We start from the raw sequence: 16,342 nt of genomic DNA on the forward strand, positions 1-16,342 counted from the left end.
ATAGGACACCACAAATAGGTTGAACTCGATGGACAATTGTCTTTTTTCAACCTCAGATACTATGTTACTATATATATATATATATATATATACACACACACACACACACACACACACACACACACACACACACACACACACACACGGAGAAAGAGACAGAGTTGGAGAGTGAGAGATGGAGAGAGAGCAAGACATGGTGAGAGACAGATGGAGCAAGACATGAAGAGAGCGAGAGAGGGACAAGGAGAGCAAGAGCGAGAGAGATAGACATGGAGAGCAAGAGACAGAGTGAAACATGGAGAGAGACATGGAGAGCGAGAGACAGATAGAGACATGGAGAGCGGTATATCAGCAAGGGGAGTGAAATATAGCAAACTCACAGTTTCCCAGATGCTTATGGGATGATCGCAGTTGGGGGCACATGATCATAGGGGGCGGGGTGGGGGGAAATCGGGGTTGGGCATGATGAGTGAGGCAGACTTCCCTGACTGACCTGACATGCAGCAGGGATATCCCAGCATGATAGTGACAGGCAGCCTGTAGCGCTGAAATATAGTCACTGTCCTCGGGGTAGTAGCAGGATCCAGCATGCAGGCTCAAGTGCTGTGTTCAGCACTCGATTCATTCAGCCTTTGTCAGACTTTACAATTACTCTAAGATCCTCACTGCAAAGCACTGATTGTCAAGCAGTTCTTTGCAGTGAGGATTTTTGATTGATTGTAAAGTCTGAATTTATGGAGTACAGTACTTTTTGGAGGACAAAGTGCTCCCCTACAGGTTTCATTGACTGAAAGCAGAGGAATACCCGATCCTCCCCTGCTGCTGCAGACATTAGCCCTGGAACCCCCTATCAGGGCTGGATTACAGGGGGCCCTACCACGGGCCCCTTGGCTAGATGGATGCCTAGGTTGCCTAGCAGTAAATTCAGCTCTGCATACGAAATACTACAGTCATATAATACCATGAAGCTAAAATCATTATTTCACCTTAGTTTAAAAAGTGCAAAAAAGCAAAATGCAATAATCCATCTACCCACTAACTCTGTATTCATAATAACAACTTTCTCCCAACCAACCTCCTAGTTCAGCCGAATGTTTGAAATCTTCGAGTGCCTATCCCTACTTCCCTGAATCCAAAAACCTGGTGATCAGCTGAATATCTGTCACATAGATGTGGCTATTAACCGATTGGATGTACATACTACTCGTCCCATATGCAAGAACCAAAAACACTGTAATATGCTGGGACATGAGCATCCACACGGGGAGAGGCACTGTTCTGCTCCCCATTGCCCCAGGATTTTGCCTCCCTTAATGTGGCAATACTGAGGCAGGACGCATACGTGGGTGGATTCAGAAATACTATCTATACACGACTATTACTATTGTTTTCTCCTGAGTCCCCATTTATCTCTCGTCTTGCATTGCAAGGTTATAGGGGAAGTTTCTCTCCATTTGCTCTCTCTCACATCTACATGAAGGCTTGCCCATTTGTCATGGAGTTTAGACAGCAAATTTAGAGAGTCAAGTGCACTCTGTCTACAAGACTGACACTGTTCTGTGTACGTCCTACAGGGTATGTGGATGATAGATAGACAGTTTCTAGTTAGACAGTCAATAGATAGACACCATATGTATTTATTTATTTATTAACAGTTTCTTATATAGCGCAGCAAATTCCGTTGCGCTTTATGTTAGACATTAGGTCGACAGGGTCAAAAGGTCGACTGCACAAATGGTCGACTGGGTCAAAAGGCCGACATGAAAATGGTCGACACAAAAAAGGTAGGCAGGTTTTTTTTAAATTTTACATGTATTTGGACTATTTCATACCTTCTCTATCCATGTCGGCATAGAGTTGGTATTAAACCTTGTGGAGAGCGCAGCGAACCCCGCGAGGGGATGCCTTTCTACAATTGGGGGTCCCAGATGATGAAACTATCCACACAAAAATTAAAAAAGGGGAAAGAAAAGAAGTCTACCTTTTTCCTGTCGACCATTTCCATGTCGACATTTTGCCCCTGTCGACCTTTTGTACTGTCTATCTTTTTCATGTCAACCTTTTGATCCTGTCGACCTAATGTCTGTCTAACATGTGATTTCTATCTATTGACTGTCTAACTAGACATTGTCTATCTATCATCCCACACCCGTCTTACAGGTATATACCAAGAGCAAATGACACTTACTTTTCCTGTAGTCTGTCCATTTCACCTGTTACCCCTGTCCCTGAATCTACTATAGGGACTGGGGAAGGATGGTGTTATAATCACTGGCTAGCCACCATTGTGGATAAAAAAACAGAATACACTTAAATATCTCTCCGTGGCAGTCTGCAGGTCTAGCTTCTCGCTGGTAACTCGTACAGCGGCCGTTGAGGAGAGTGCTATGTACCAGCATAAGTTATGTGAGTGGGGTGAAATACAAAACAGGGCATTTTCAACTCTGAGTCTCAGTGATCTACCTATCACCTATACTGTACTTCAGCTGCCCGACACTTATACTGTACATCAGCTGTTTCTGCGATACTTTTAAAGGAAATTTGATAAAAGTATTTTTGTACCCTTATATCATACTTGCCTACCTGACCCTCTCCATGAGGGAGAAAATGCTCTGTTCCTGGACTTTCCTGGTAATGTATGATTGCCATCACCTGTGGTGAGCTAGTTAATTGATAAGAAAGGTGTTTCACCACAGGTGATGGCAATCATACATTACCAGGAAAGTCCAGGAACAGAGCATTTTCTCCCTCATGGAGAGGGTCAGGTAGGCAAGTATGCCTTATATATTGACTGTACTGTAAATCTCCTTCTCCATGTCCCTGTTGCCTTGGGGTTGCATGGGTGTAGTGACCACCCGGGTTGCACCTGTGTTACCTTCCCACAAGTCTGGGCCTGCCTGTCACTACAGCGTGTGAGTTTAGACACAATAGAACTATAATAGGTAGTAATTAATGTGATACAGAAAAACACTTAACTTCTGTCACATTTAATTCAAGTTGTGTCCTGAGATTTAGATAATCTAAATACGTACTTCTATTTTGCCATACATAAAAATATAAAAAGGAAGTTTCAGAATTGATGTCAGTGGAGTTTATAAACCTTTGTCATCCATGTGCCATTGAGTTTGACTGTCGCTAGATTATATTCCATTGTTTTATGTGGGGCACGTTAGAGCAGTTGCTGTTAGTATGGCAGGTGTTTGCAGATGCAGCTTCCTGTACTTGTAAGTAATACTGATACAGACCTAAACACCTGCAAGTTCATCTACTTTGCTGCAGTAGTGTTGCCAGTTATTACCAGTGAACCTTGATCTGTTTGGCTGAAAATGAAAAAGGAAATACACAATAACATAAAGGCATACAAATAACATACTGTTAGCCATTGTTATTTTCATTATGACAGATTGTATTTTCTGTGAAGGGGACATTTTGGTTGGTTCTTCTAACAAAATATTTTCATTAGTGACGTTTGAAGATTTATGTACACTGCCTTACATTTTGTCTTTAACCTTTTGTATTAAAATAGATTAAGCTGTGGGCAAGTGGAGATAAAATAATGTGTGTACTAGTTACAGCTTAGAGGCATGTGCCTTTATTATATATTCCCTACTGCAGTCATTCCCTCACAGTGATAGGACGCGTTTGTTGGTCATGATACCAGGCTGAATCTGTCGCATAGAGCCCGATTCCGATTTGTACACAATGCCTATCTTTGTGCAACTGAGAGATTATTGCTATCCTGCGCTATGATCGCACTGCACACAATTGACAAGTTACTGTTGCGATGCTGCTGGTATTGAGGATTTATTTGCAGAATGATTAACAGGAAGGGACTGTTTGGAGGAGTGGCGGTAAAAAAAAGGAACGGCTATTTTCAAGACATGTTTTTGCCTTCTGCTGCAATCATGTACATAGAGGGATTCAGTAGGATTTCCCATCAGTCTGGATCCCAACAGCTAAAATCCCGACATTGAGCGCAGCGTATCCCCTCACAGGCTCGCTGCGCCTGCCACACTTCGTACTCAGTCGCCACACTATTATATTCCCCCTCGGGTGGTGCCGTGGACCACCACCCTAGTGGGAATACCGGGCAGCGGTCGAAATCGACATTTTGTCGGCTGTCGGGATTCCGGCGTTGGTATTTCGACCGACGGGATCCCAATTATCCCGATACTGCCATGGCCAGTCTGCGTAACTATAGACTCCGAGTCGATGTTCCTCGTTTCTGCATATCGATGCTGCATATCAAACTTGCCTACTTTAAATTTCTCCTCTCCGGGAGAAGCCCGGAGAGGAGACGCTGCAGGAGACTTCGGGTGGCTGGGCTGTGACATCATTAAGCCCCGCCCCCACATTGGGAAAGAGTCGCAATTCGTGGGTCCGCGGGAAGGGGGACCCCCTCGCGAATACGGGAGTGTCTCTCTTCATCCGGCCCGCATCACTAGGGTGTGCACTGAATTTGTGCTTCAGCACTGATCCGTAGAACATTATTTTAAGATTGCGTTTATATAAGTACATACAAAAAAATAAATACAAAATTTGTATAGCAGTAATCCATTCGTATAAGAGGTTTTGCTATGTCTGCTAAGAAGTACTACACTTGTTGACGTCTGAAATGGTGAACCCATTTTAACATCTAAATAATATGCAAAGATTTAAGCAGATACAGTACCTTCACATATCTATTAGATAATGATAATACAGTGTGCCACAGCAAGCCTTATAAACGTCTGCACTTTCCTTTCTTCAAGCCCTCTTGCACTGCTGGTGTCTATGGGAACAGCTGCATTTTCCATCAAGTTACGGATTTTTAGTCCTTCAAAAGAGCATAAAAAGCCAAACCGGATAATAAAACTACTGTTAACATATCAAATTGAGGTCTATATATGTTACCATAAATGTAATTACACACATATAGCAATATTAATATTTAAAACAAGTTGGGATGAGTGACAAAAAATAAATAAAAAAAATAATAAATCCTGAGGAGCAGATAAAATATCCACCATTAATCCAGTGTCACAGCAGGTGCTGTGTAAGGCATATTAATAGTATCATCCATGGGCTTCAGCTCATCTTAAAGCAGAAATAGGGACACCTGTCTGACATTTAATTATCTGGGTGTGGTATAGAAGATACAATGTTTAGGTCAACTCCATATGGTCGACATGCATTAGGTCGACACTGGCAACCAGTCGAAATGTACAAATGGTTGACACATGGGTGACACGGCAAATGGGCGACACAAAAAAGGATGACAACTTTCTTTCCGTCATTTTCACCAACAGAGCACAGGGAACCCCATTTAGTGTACCGCTTTGCTCGCCATGTTGCAGGCAAGATGCCTTGCTCCGCTTGGCACAGGTTACCATTCTCAATCGTAGTCCACGTGGCTTGTAAAGTATGAAGGAGATGTAAAAAGTTATGTCGACCACGTGTGCTGACCATTTCCATATCGACCATTTGAACCTGTCAACCTTTTGTACATGTCGACCATATGTGGTCGACCTAGAAATTTTCTACCTAAACTCTGGAACCTGAATGATTCCAGTCTGTGTTATGTTTTTCTTTTTTTGGCCAAATGCAAAGATGCTGTTAATCTAAGTGTAATACAAGTTTTAATAATTGGAAACTAAGAGATAAGCATTTTGTAGAAAAATCACATAGGAACCACAGTCTGAGTGCTGATAGACTGACAGTGTTCTGCCATGGAAAATTGAAATAGGTTCAAAGCTTTTTCCATGATTCTGCTCAGATAAAAGTATAAAATTGAATCCATGCAGAAGGGTGGTATACTTATATCCTTAGAAATATTCTCATTATCCTGCCACTGGTATCTTTCCTTCTCTGTTTAAACATGCAGTGATTACTCCCATTCTAAAAAAACACAACTCTGACCCAAACACACTCTATAACTACCGTTCCATTTCTCAGCTACCCAGTCCCTCCAAGCTACTTGAGAGACTTGCCTACACTCGCCTTACACACTTTCTTAACTCCCACAACTTACTGGACCCACTTCAGTCAGGCTTTCGTGCCCAACACTCCACAGAGACGGCACTGACCAAAGTACTGAATGATCTAGTCACTTCTAGATCGAAAGGCCATTACACACTTCTTATTCATCTAGATCTCTCTACTGCTATTGACACTGCTGACCACTCTCTTCTCATACAAACACTACAATCCCTAGGTCTTCAGGACACAGCCCTTACTTGGTCCCCATTCTACCTATCTAATCGCTCTTTCAGTGTTCACTTCTCTGATTTTACCTCTTCTTTTTCGGCAAATGAAAACCCCAATATCTGTACTACACATTATGCCATTTTTAATTAGAAGCCACCAATTTTCCGCCACACTAGTTTTGCATACGGTATGTCCATCCACAAGGAGGATGACATAGTGTCAGGAAAAACATAGGAAATAAGGGGCAGATTATTGAGAATGCACACACCCTGCTCAGTATCGGGAAATTGAGTCCAAGATTTTTGGTCTTGACCAACAGTTTGGATAATCGAAGAAATGCATTTGGGGTGGCAGGGGGGGGGGAGGGGGGAGATGTGTGGTTTAACAGTTTTATCAGTGAAACACTCATGCCTACACCCTATACTATAAATTAGCCCAATCACTGCTTAGTGCCAAATCAGCCCAATAATTGTATAGTGTGTACCTAGCTTTTGTTTGCAAGTACACATTTTCTCTGAACCCTAGGCAAAGCTTCATCCTACCACCATTTCCCTCCTTCCCGGTACCCACTTCCCCAGATTATTTTAATAATGAAACTATGATGGATTTGCAAGCAGTGGTTGAAGTGCAAATTTAGTAGTGGCAGTATGGAAAATATAGGTGACTGGAGTTTGGTAGTATTCAATTGAAGCTGTAAAAGTGGCAATACAAATCTGTCATTATAAACCTAGCGTCCATACACCATGAGACACCTGATGCGACTGAGGCGCTCCTTGAGTAGTAACATACCAGATTTTTCTTTATATTTTGGGTTGTATTCGCATGGCAGTTGCAGTGAAAAATGACTTTCTGCTAAAGACACTGGGCTGCAACTTTAACCATGGAGGAATTTGTTTTAAACACGTACAAAGTGGCAGATGAAGCACAACGGAACTTGTCAGACTTAGTGGGACTCAGATATACAAGTGTCACGCATAAAATTGATCAGTGCAAGATAGCAGTTTTATTGGATTCAGTATGGGATCCCGGATGTCAGGATGCCGGCGGTCACATGACAGACACTGACATCCCGACACTGAGAATGCCCTGTCCCCAACCCGCCTGTGGTGGCGTCTATGGCAACATCCCCCCCCCACCTTTAGTGCCTAACTCTAACCCCTCTCCCGGGCCCTAACCCTAACAGTGACCCCGATACTTACCTTTGGTATGTTGGCGGTCAGTGTTCCGGCACTGGGGTTCCGAGTGATGTTGGGATTCCAGCATCTGTCACATGACCGCTGGCATCCCAACTGCTGGGATGAGTTTTAATTATTTGAATAAGACACAAATTTTAAGCTAGATGCTCAGTGTGGTTGAGTCAACTAGGATCTGGTACAACGAGAGGGGCTGTTTGACGCGATTTGAGTAAAGGGCCCTACACACTAGCGAGCTGCCCGGTGGCGGATACGGCCGACGGGTGACCCGGCGGTGGGGGGGCAGCGATGGGGGGAGTGAAGTTTCTTCACTCCCCCTGTCACCCGGCTCCATAGAAGTGCAGGCAAATATGGAAGAGATTGTCCATATTGGCCTGCATGCACAAGCGACAGGGCTCCAACGATGAACGTCGGTGCCTACACACTGAACGATATGAGTGCGTTCTCGTTCATGAACGAACCAGAACGTTCATATAGTTTAGTTTTATCGCCCAGTGTGTAGGGCATATAACAGTGTATGACATACTACCAAAAACAGTCCAACTTCTACCACTGCAAGTAAAAAAAACAACCCAAAAACAAAACCCCCAGTATAAAGTCAGATTTTTTTGTGTAATTATGTAATGTTTCTTACTGCAAAGCCAATGAATTGGTTTGTCTGTATCTTGATCAGATATTGTTTATCATTTTATTATAGCATATTGACAGCATATAACGCAGTGCTGTATATAGAAATAGGGATCGTGGAATATTGAATGGTATCACACTTGATTTACCACCTGTCCCTGGATCCTGTTGGACTATCTGTGCTTACATATCAAATACTTTTTATTTTACTGTTGATTTAACTATAACATTATGAAGTTAGACTCAATATTTTTTTTAAGCCTATCACCCAGCAATAGAATTTCATTCACATACTTAAGAACTGAAACCAAGAATGTATGAAGATCTCAAAATCCAATCCTGACTGGTGTCAGACTTGTATTAACTACATTGAGAATTGTTTCTGGTAATGCAGCACCTGTCATGTTTGAATAAAACGGTGTCTCTTGTTTCTTATGTTACAACATGGACAAAGTCTTGGCTGCAGTCATTTACAACCATCTCCATCTTCTGGAGGTTTTTTAATTATCTTTATTAGGGAGTCATCACTGACAATGATCTGCATTGTGAAGGAGTAGACATTAGGTTGTAATTTCATCCCTGGTTTCTTGTGACTACACCATAGAACCACCTTTAAAGAGATAACGCTATGAGCAGAGAGAAAAGTGCTGCAGAAATACTGTATGGCAGATATTTCTGTACTGCACTTGTATGCAGGACCAAAGAGCACTACAGTAATTCTAGACTGTTACACAGTTTATTACATGTTACAGGGATGCATTTACTGTATGCACACATCAAGCTGGCTGGGTCAGTGTGCTCCTCACACATTTTTATAGGAAAGCTTGAATGAAAGAAACTGTGAAAGATCAGGGGCCTGAGGACAGCATTACTTTCACAACCCATTGTATTCGAAATAGATTTCCATGTATTGCCATCTGAGACTGCCTGGGCTATTTACAGCGATTTCCAGGCATTATCAAAACTGGCCAACAACACCTGTTTACTTTCTTTAGTCTCCACAGTTTATAGCAAACAAATCTCTTCACCGTAATCATTATTTTGCTTAGTAATCGGTTTGCTCAACAGTACCCCTTTCAGACCGCCCGCTATGAACATGGGTTATTGTCACATGAATGCGTGTTTATGTGCGGTCTGAAAGGTGCTGTGTGGTGTGAACGGGAGCCGGGTCGATGCAACCTGTATCCCGTTCACGGTGTGTTGACGGGCGCCGCTGACGTCGCCATCCCGGCAATATGCCAGGTTACTTATAGCGGTGGCAGGGTGCCTGAGACGGGTCACACCCTGGGAGCTCCCATGTCAGGCGGCCTAAAAGGGGTATCATATTAGTAGTATTTTAACAAACTTGATAAAACTTAAGGCCCCCACACCATAGAACGTCTCACATACGATGCACTGTCTTTAACTATTTCCCTTGAACTCCCTGCCAGTCCTGGACTCTCGATATTCGGTGCCTTCAGTAGGTAAGATCTGAAGTTACTACAAACAACCCGCGGGACTGCACATCGGATCATTATCGTTAGTGGAAGCTACACGATTTGCACTGTTGCTAACGATTTATCGACCCGATGTGTCGAAATTGTGCACATCATACATTAAATCATTCTAATGTGTGGGGGCCTTTAGTTTTGATCTGTAAAATAACACTGTAAATCCATGCCTCCCGGCAAGCATTGCGCTAAACCCGTAACTCACTTTCAAGTGCAGCCTTTTACAAAACATATTTCTTGTTTTTCTTTTTGATACCAAGTAAATTCTGGGGAGCACCATCCAGCGTTGATTATATAGGATTAGTTTAACCACTTTACTAACAATTTTTTCCCCCAAAACTGCTCAGAAATTGATGGGGTATTTTTTTTATGAGCGAATTAGGTGAAGAACATGTATTCAAACGTATCAAAAATGATTTAAAAAAAATATAAATATTTTTTTTATATTTTTTAAAAATTGTTTCCCCCAACATCGGTAGTCATCATTGGAACATTGCAGCTATTGTTAAAAGCCGGGACAGCCACCATGTACACGTGGGTGGCTTGGGGGGGTTAATTTATACTTCTCCAGCGGCTAGGTGACTGCCGATCAGCAATAATCGTCAGCATGGTAAACACTGGGGGAGGGTGCGGGAAGGCAGAGGGACCTTCAGAAAGTGGCAGCATCGGAACGTTTCTCTTCCCACGCTGTCTGACTGGTCGCATCGTGAGCGACCAGTTCAGATAAAGCACTTGCTGGTATGGTTGCATCTGATGCGACCATGCCAGGCAAGTAGTTAAACGTGAAATTTTTAAGGGCAATATTTTAGTAGCAAATTATGGGGTGTTTTGCAAGCCACCACTTAGTACATAAACTTCTTAAATGGTCTGATTGCAAGATTTTTTCCTGATGGTCATTATTGGGCTATTCAATTAAATACATTTCCAGTTTTCGTGCGATAACACATGGGATAATAATAAGTAGCTGGACCCATGTGTTATCATGGTTCCAAGGGCTGCTTATCTGGGATTATACATTGCGTGCCTGAGGCACCCAAAGCATAATCCCCGATAAATGCTGGGTGTTGGGGCTAATTGAATAGTCCCCGTTACCTACAACTGGGGATCTTAGCCACTGTATGTGCAGCCCCTCCCCCAGAATGGAAGTGGTTTCAAACCCACCACACATTGCACTTAGTTTGCGCCACACATAGATTTTCCCCGCAATGTCAGTTGTATTGTATGGAAAGTTATGACAGTTGTGTGTATTCTAGCAAGAATAGAATTGGCCTTGTTACCTAGACAGGAGGAGCAGTGTTGCGGTGCCCAAACACTGAGTGATTCACAAACGATGCAATATCGTTTGCGATTTCCCTTGAACTCCCCCGGGAGCTCCCTGGCAGTCCCTGACTCACGATTTTGTAAAAAAAAAGTGTTCTTTTAACAAACGATTTATCATACGATCTCGATAGTTTCATATCGTTAGATCGTTAACGATTTATCGTTTGCTGCAAACACTGATATATTATCTTATAGATTTCTTTTTAAATAATAATAATAATAATAATAATAATAATAATAATAATAATGTACAGGAAATGTCATTCAAATGACGCAGTTTGTACGATCCATCGTATGTGCAAAAAGGAAACGCTCTGTATCCAATTCACTAACGGCATTGCCAGATCTTGACTGCAACAGTTAAGATCAGAGGATACATCATACGAGCTGCGGGAACGCGCATCGGATCATTGTTTGACGAGAACATACGATTTGCACTTTTCTGAACGATTTATCGTTATGATTTATCGTTTTCGTCCAAACTGACCGCAAAATTGCTCAGTGTGTAGGCACCTTTAGGTTTAACTCAGTAATTAACAGTCAGTCACACACACTGCATGATGTTTTATTCTAACTACAGGCAAGTTATTCAGAAAGACTTCTGGCCCCATTACTGACATTAAAACTATAAGGAATGGTAATCTACTAATTTATTTATTTATTACCAGTTATTTATATAGCGCACGCATATTCCGCAGCGCTTTACAGAGAATATTTGGCCATTTACATCAGTCCCTGCCCCAGGGGAGTTTACATTCTATATTCCCTACCACATGTACATGCACACACATTCATGCTAGGGTTAATTTTGTTGGGAGCCAATTAACCTACCAGTATGTTTTTGGATTGTGGGAGGAAACCCACGCAAGCACGGAGAGAATATATAAACTCCACACAGTTAGCGCCATGGTGAGAATTGAACCCATGACCTCAGTGCTGTGAGGCAGTAATGCTAACCATTACACCATCTGTGCTGACCTATTTACACCCTTGGGGGTGGGGGGGAAGAGAGAGAGAGAGAGAGAGAGAGAGAGAGAGAGAGAGAGAGAGAGAGAGAGAGAGAATAAGGACATGTTATGTACTCACTACATCTAATCTGACAAGTTATATAGACGTGATATCTGTAGATTGATGGCAAACCCCACTAGATTATCTTGGCTGTAAGGTACACATACTGTACAGTCACTCAATTTACTGTCTACATAAAATGCTTTTTATCTATGTACTTGCTTGTTCTCTGTGTTTTTCCTATGTGGAAGCTTTGCAGAAGGCTCCCAGGGCCTTCCTTCTCAATGGTTCCTGGGGCTCTCAGTGCCGCGTCAGGATCCTTGCAACATCACTGATCAGTAACTGGCTCTGATTAGCTGATTGCTTACAGCCCAATTCCTGGGCAACTACTAACAATTAATTCCCAGTCCCAGGCAGCAAGGATGCAAGGTTTGTTGCTTTGATCATAGGAAAACGTTACTTGGTTATAAACAATATCGATTTTCATCCATCTGGTGGGAATTAAATACAATTAGGCAACTCCTGATATGTTGAGAGGCACAAAATGCAGCTTTCTATTGTTAACTCCTGTGGCTCCAGCAGTTACATTTTCTGAGATACCTGAATGCGCAATTTGAGACATAGGACACTCTTTTTAATCTGTAACATAGCATCAAAGCTTTAATTCTACAAACAAAACGATTCTGTTCTAGCATATCCCATAGTATTGCACAATAATAAGTTAAAGGCATACCTGATTGGAATAACATGAAACACTAGGTTATTCCCTTATCCACTCATCGCATGTGTATAGACACAACCATTTTTGATCCCTGTGATCTGCTAAAAATCTGGATGGTACCATGAAAATTGGAACTGTTGGCAAGCTTAAAATGGATTGGCTAATAAGACTGGAGTGTTTACACTAAACTGTGGGCCTTATTCAGGTTTGTTAGCAAACCCCCCAAAAAAACACAGTAAAGGTCAAAACCATGTGCACTGCAGGGGGGCAGATGTAACATGTGCAGAGAGAGTTAGAGTTGGGTGGGGTGTGTTCAAACTGAAATCTAAATTGCAGTGTAAAATTAAGCAGCCAGTATTTACCATGCACATAAACAATATAACCCACCCATATCTAACGCTCTCTGCACATGTTACATCTGGCCCATCTGCAGTGCAACATGGTTTTGCCCAGTTTCTTGATTTTTTGGTACACTAACATACCCCCCATATGTCCTCCATGTTCTCGGTTATTCATATGCAGCAAGTTGCCAGTTTATGAGATGGGGGCTTCTCTATTTGCAGGAACCGGCACAAATCTGGTGATTCAATTTGTAGATTTAAAGTGGCAGTAATTTAAATAAGAATTTACTTACCGATAATTCTATTTCTCGGAGTCCGTAGTGGATGCTGGGGTTCCTGAAAGGACCATGGGGAATAGCGGCTCCGCAGGAGACAGGGCACAAAAGTAAAGCTTTTACAGGTCAGGTGGTGTGTACTGGCTCCTCCCCCTATGACCCTCCTCCAGACTCCAGTTAGGTACTGTGCCCGGACGAGCGTACACAATAAGGGAGGATTTTGAATCCCGGGTAAGACTCATACCAGCCACACCAATCACACCGTACAACTTGTGATCTAAACCCAGTTAACAGTATGATAACAGAGGAGCCTCTGAAAGATGGCTTCCTAAACAATAACCCGAATTAGTTAACAATAACTATGTACAAGTATTGCAGATAATCCGCACTTGGGATGGGCGCCCAGCATCCACTACGGACTCCGAGAAATAGAATTATCGGTAAGTAAATTCTTATTTTCTCTATCGTCCTAAGTGGATGCTGGGGTTCCTGAAAGGACCATGGGGATTATACCAAAGCTCCCAAACGGGCGGGAGAGTGCGGATGACTCTGCAGCACCGAATGAGAGAACTCCAGGTCCTCCTTTGCCAGGGTATCAAATTTGTAAAAATTTACAAACGTGTTCTCCCCTGACCACGTAGCTGCTCGGCAGAGTTGTAATGCCGAGACCCCTCGGGCAGCCGCCCAAGATGAGCCCACCTTCCTTGCGGAATGGGCCTTAACAGATTTAGGCTGTGGCAGGCCTGCCACAGAATGTACAAGTTGAATTTTGTTACAAATCCAACGAGCAATCGACTGCTTAGAAGCAGGTGCACCCAACTTGTTGGGTGCATACAGTATAAACAGCGAGTCAGATTTTCTGACTCCAGCCGTCCTTTAAATGTATATTTTTAAGGCTCTGACAACGTCCAACAACTTGGAGTCCTTCAAGTCGTCTGTAGCCGCAGGCACTACAATAGGCTGGTTCAGGTGAAACGCTGATACCACCTTAGGGAGAAAATGCGGACGCGTCCGCAGCTCTGCCCTATGTCGAATGGAAAATTAAATAAGGGCTTTTATAAGACAAAGCCGCCAGTTCAGATACTCTCCCGGCCGAAGCCAGGGCCAGTAACATAGTCACTTTCCATGTGAGATATTTCAAATCCACATTCTTTAGTGGTTCAAACCAATTGGATTTGAGGAAATCTAAAACTACATTTAGATCCCACGGTGCCACCTTAGGCACCACAGGAGGCTGTATATGCAGTACTCCTTTGATAAAAATCTGGACCTCAGGGACTGAGGCCAATTCTTTTTGGAAGAATATTGATAGGGCCGAAATTTGAACCTTAATAGATCCCAATTTGAGACCCATAGACAATCCTGATTGCAGGAAATGTAGGAAAACGACCCAGTTGAAATTCCTCCATCGGAGCACTCCGCTGCTCGCACCACGCAACATATTTTCGCCAAATACGGCGATAATGCTTCGCGGTGACTTCCTTCCTTGCCTTTATCAAGGTAGGAATGACTTCTTCTGGAATGCCTTTTCCTTTTAGGATCTGGCATTCAAACGCCATGCCGTCAAACGCAGCCGCGGTAAGTCTTGAAAAGACAAGGACCCTGCTGAAGCAGGTCCCTTCTCAGAAGTAGAGGCCACGGATCGTCCGTGACCATCTCTTGAAGTTCCGGGTACCAAGTCCTTCTTGGCCAATCCGGAGCCACTAGTCTTACTCCTCTTTGCCGTATAATCCTCAAAACCTTTGGTATGAGAGGCAGAGGAGGAAACACCTATACCGACTGGTACACCCAATGTGTTACCAGCGCGTCCACAGCTATTGCCTGCGGATCTCTTGACCTGGCGCAATACCTGTCCAGTGTCTTGTTGAGGCGAGACGCCATCATGTCCACCATTGGTTTTACCCAACGGTTTAATAGCATGTGGAAAACTTCTGGATGAAGTCCCCACTCTCCCGGGTGAAGGTCGTGTCTGCTGAGGAAGTCTGCTTCCCAGTTGTCCACGCCCGGGATGAATACTGCTGACAGTGCTATCACGTGATTCTCCGCCCAGCGAAGGATCCTGGCAGCTTCTGCCATTGCCCTCCTGCTTCTTGTGCCGCCCTGTCTGTTTACATGGGCGACTGCCGTGATGTTGTCCGACTGGATCAACACCGGTCTTCCTTGAAGCAGAGGTTTCGCCTGGCTTAGAGCATTGTAGATTGCTCTTAGTTCCAGAATGCTTATGTGAAGAGACTTTTTCAGGCTCGACCACACTCCCTGGAAATTTCTTCCCTGTGTGACTGCTCCCCAGCCTCTCAGGCTGGCATCCGTGGTCACCAGGATCCAATCCTGCATGCCGAATCTGCGGCCCTCCAATAGATGAGCCTCCTGCAACCACCACAGAAGGGATACCCTTGTCCTCGGCGACAGGGTTATCCGCAGGTGCATCTGAAGATGCGACCCTGACCATTTGTCCAACAGATCCCTTTGCATGGAATCTGCCGAAAGGGATTGCTTCGTAAGAAGCTACCATTTTTTCCCAGGACTCTTGTGCATTGATGTACAGACACCTTTCCTGGTTTTAGGAGGTTCCTGACCAGGTCAGATAACTCCTTGGCTTTTTCTTCGGGAAGAAAAACCTTTTTCTGAACTGTGTCCAGAATCATCCCCAGGAACAGCAGACGAGTTGTCGGCATTAATTGGGATTTTGGAATATTCAGAATCCATCCGTGCTGCTTTAGCACCTCTTGAGATAGTGCTAAACCCATCTCTAGCTGTTCTCTGGACCTTGCCCTTATTAGGAGATCGTCCAAGTATGGGATAATTAATACGCCTTTTCTTCGAAGAAGAAATATTATCTCGGCCATTACCTTTGTAAAGACCCGAGATGCCGTGGACAAACCAAACGGCAGCGTCTGAAACTGATAGTGACAGTTTTGTACAACGAACCTGAGGTACCCCTGGTGTGAGGGGTAATTGGAACGTGGAGATACGCATCCTTGATGTCCAAGGATACCATAAAGTCCCCTTCTTCCAGGTTCGCTATCACTGCTCTGAGTGACTCCATCTTGAACTTGAACTTCTTTATGTACAGGTTCAAGGACTTCAGATTTAGAATAGGCCTTACCGAGCCATCCGGCTTCGGTACCACAAAAAGAGTGGAATAATACCCCTTCCCTTGTTGTAGAAGAGGTACCTTGAC

At 43.5% G+C, this 16,342-nt stretch overlaps 1 protein-coding gene and 1 long non-coding RNA gene across 7 annotated transcripts in view; one reads left to right on the plus strand and one right to left on the minus strand.

The window, feature by feature from the left end:
- Window positions 1-16,342, minus strand: part of LOC135027681 (uncharacterized) — a 67,833-nt gene that overhangs the window by 34,099 nt on the left and 17,392 nt on the right. Inside the window, exons 2-3 of one of the 2 annotated variants that reach the window (XR_010224096.1) lie at window positions 4,673-4,816; window positions 3,246-3,320 (exon numbers count right to left, since the gene is read on the minus strand). This is a non-coding gene — a long non-coding RNA (uncharacterized LOC135027681). Of the gene's footprint in view, window positions 1-2,986; window positions 3,321-4,672; window positions 4,817-16,342 lie in introns of those variants that run through there. The other variant, XR_010224090.1, reaches the window with a different exon arrangement.
- The window catches only part of GTF2IRD1 (GTF2I repeat domain containing 1), a 191,923-nt gene that overhangs the window by 3,804 nt on the left and 171,777 nt on the right, over window positions 1-16,342 (plus strand). The gene's annotated exons all lie outside the window — the stretch shown is intronic.

Source organism: Pseudophryne corroboree, chromosome 2, assembly GCF_028390025.1.
Source record: "Pseudophryne corroboree isolate aPseCor3 chromosome 2, aPseCor3.hap2, whole genome shotgun sequence".
NCBI classification, from domain to species: Eukaryota; Metazoa; Chordata; class Amphibia; order Anura; family Myobatrachidae; genus Pseudophryne; species Pseudophryne corroboree.